Source organism: Primulina huaijiensis, chromosome 11, assembly GCF_012295235.1.
Source record: "Primulina huaijiensis isolate GDHJ02 chromosome 11, ASM1229523v2, whole genome shotgun sequence".
NCBI lineage: Eukaryota > Viridiplantae > Streptophyta > Magnoliopsida > Lamiales > Gesneriaceae > Primulina > Primulina huaijiensis.
Window position 1 is genome coordinate 12,768,485 of NC_133316.1, and position 3,358 is coordinate 12,771,842.

The window sequence follows — 3,358 nt, forward strand, 5'->3', positions numbered from 1 at the left end:
TTGTATATGCATTATTTGCTACTCATTTTAAAACGTGCTGAGTGTGAGGGCCCGCGCTCCTGATTAATTATTAATTGTCAAACAACCAGGATTTTATTAGCGTACACAGCGAAAACGATTAAAAATTTTCCATTTTGGACCTACAGAAACTTCGGCATAACCTCTCCGTAAATAGGACATACCAAAAATTTCAAAACAACACAACAAAACATTTATACTCGAAAATAGAGTCCAATAAAAACAAACAGAATACCAATTGCACACAGAGCCAACCAGGCTCGATCACACCAAATAATATCCAACGCTCAATAATACAACCATACAAATACACGAGGCATCTCCTCGGCAAATGACTCAATATATATAATATAAATATCTGGGGACTCGCAACTCAAACTGACTCACTGGGCTCCACTGGCAGACGCTCCGCCAGCTGCATCAGAACCACATGTATAACCTGCTATGGTATCACAAAACAAACCACAGCAGCCCCGAGGGACAGGGGTAAAACCCCAGTACGAAGATCAAATAAATTACAGCATAAATAAATGACATGTAATGAAATCAATGCAATGCAATGCATGTAGAGTACCAATAATCTCGGGTATCAATCTGGATCCAAAGAAACGATAGCAACAACTGTGGCCACGTGTGCCAAGGGTGTGACGTGTCAAATACGCCCTCGGCCCTGCACATCTGCGTCAGGGGTGTCAGTCTGCAGAACTACTTTGCCCTTCCGCTAGTCATCAGAGGTGTGACGCTTAATCGCCCTCGGCTCTGATGTCTAAATAACTCATCCAAGAGTAACAGAAATCTCGGGAACAACGGAGTCATGGCTCGATATGAATGCGTGCTCAACAATGCATATAAATCCACAGATTATTCTAATATATTTAAAAACTCACATTTATTTTAAAAATGAGGAATAATCTTAAAATACACCCAAACAGCACAAAGAGAACATAAACACATAATTCTCATAAAATCACATCAATTTAATTACACGTCGTCATAGACGCTGTAAAGAATTGATCAATCCGTACCTTAACCTTCCAATTAAATTACCACAATAGTTTATGAACTCCTCGGTGCTTCCTGGCTACTAAAACCTGTGGCAAATAATTTATTTCCATCAAATAAATATTCAACTCTTAGCCAAAAACAAGTTACTAATTCTAGCTTGTACCTAAGTTCGGTTTTAAGGTCATAACTCAACCAAAACTTAACCAAAACACACTTATCATACATGGCTTGACTCCTAACTCAAAATCCCATATTTCATCAGAAGACATCAGAAAGGAATTCAATCATCTCAACACTGAAAAACGCCCAAAACCAGAAACCATGAGATGCAAGGTCTGTGACAGATTTAGGTTCTACACTTACGAGTATAAAATTCATATCTAACTCATCATTGACTCAAATTGATATCCTAAAATTGGAGATGAAAGACAACTCAAATATCTAAGTTTTTCCAGAAGAAACCGTTTCCAGAATCTTAATAGATAAATCCCAGAATTATCCAGAATACGCCACTATCAATGCAATTCGCGGACAGCATTCTGTAAGTGAGCAGTTTCAGCAAAATGAGCATAACTGCCTCAATTCTTAATGGAATGTAACGAATCTTATATCAATACGAAGAAAACACATAGCTCTAAAACTCTTATTTGAATCATAATTCCAGAATCCAAGCGCATAAATGTCATAAACTCGTATTATAGTAGCTAATCTGCCCAGATCCAACACAGAATTCCATTTCGACACATTTGGGTAGAAAAATCATATCAAATCCGTTTTTAATTGGAATTCCGTTTCGTCAGCGGCTATAGAAAGCTAACACATAGATCTATAAGTTCTGTTTGAACCGCAATTCAATATGCTTAGTGCAATACACACAGAAACCCGAAAATCAGAAGACAAAACTTGCAGCTCGAAACAGAACTCAACATCTTTTACCATGAACAAAAATTAAAAACCTAGGCTTAGAGATTACGTTCAAAAGCTTTCTTTTAACTGAAATAAAGTTAGAATCGACCTCTTCACACTCTAAAGAACCAATAAAAATAGAATTCAAGAAGCTGGAAAGGAAACACTGAAACTTGGAAGAAACATGGTAACAAGAAACAAGCACCTTGATGTTGATTATGGCAAGGAGAGCTGAGGGACCTCTTGGGCTATCTTGGGTGAGCTATGGAGACCCGCTTCCTAGCAGCAAGAGGCGACGAGAAGCTGCTCACGATGGAGAAGAAATAGGATGCAAGAGAAGAGGCGAGAAGAAACGAGAAGATGGAGGAGGAAAGAATTTGGGCTTGGGGAAAAATGGGCTTCTAATTAACACACGCATATATATAAATGAATCCAAATATTAGCCCAAATGCAGGAATGTGACCCGATCCAAATATCTACAACCCCCTTGCGCTATAAAACTCCGATATATATTTTAATATCGTCTATAATTCTGATATTTTCTAATACATATTTTTAACACACAAGTATAATTATTTGGCTTAATTATTTTAATTTAGCACTTTAAAATAATTATTTCTAATTCTTGCCAAATACTGAATAATTAAATTCGGGTTCTCACACTGAGTCATTAGATTCACTAGGTTTGAATGTTGCAGGATTTGATGATGTGAGGGATGCTTGAGTGGATCGAGTCCGGCATTACACTCTCGAGGGACATTTATTTTCGGCATTAGCTTGATAGATAAAAGATTTAATAGATTATTGTTAAAGAATTTATTAGAGATTTTTATGCTTTATTTTGCTGTTAGTTGATCTTTTTAAATGTCGACGTAGGATTTTTTATTAGTTGGCGATTTAGGGATTTTTATGCACTTGAGATTTTAAATATTAAATTATTATGAATTATGGAAATGTTAAGTTATTTTAATTCGTACTTTTTCGAGTTTATGATATAAAAAAAATTAGTAGAGGACATTTCACTACAACAAGTTGATAAGAGCACTTTCTCTGATCGAAATATAGGTTGTTTATAGGACTATACTTTGTAATGGTCTGTACTGCAAAAACCTATCCTTCAGGCTAATGAGAAACCACTGCTTGTCAAAAGGAGAGTTTCGAGTACATAGATCTATACTTGGAGCAGGGGATTCAGATACCTCTAGCACAATTGCTAAGTAGGGATCATCATTATACGAGTCGGCCGGAGCAAAATAGAAGCTCCAGATCCTTATTTCATGCCTTCAAATCAGCCCTTCACCTCGGAGACTGAAGATGGATAGATCAACCTTAGACCTCAAATAGGCAAGGGAAAATATAAGGTTGATACTTATGAGTTTGTAGTTTATTCATTTTAGATATATATAAATAACTGAGAGTCTTTAAAAAC

The 3,358-nt window shown here is 36.4% G+C and overlaps 1 long non-coding RNA gene across 2 annotated transcripts; it reads right to left on the minus strand.

Moving 5' to 3' along the window:
• Positions 1 to 239: 239 nt before the first annotated feature.
• On the minus strand, positions 240 to 1,517 carry LOC140988895 (uncharacterized). 2 transcript variants are annotated; one of them, XR_012177384.1, is made up of 2 exons: positions 593 to 1,517; positions 240 to 457 (listed from the first exon to the last, which is right to left on the minus strand). It is a non-coding gene; the product is annotated as an uncharacterized lncRNA (long non-coding RNA). The 2 variants fall into 2 exon arrangements; XR_012177383.1 differs by having other exon boundaries at positions 240 to 460.
• Positions 1,518 to 3,358: the final 1,841 nt, after the last annotated feature.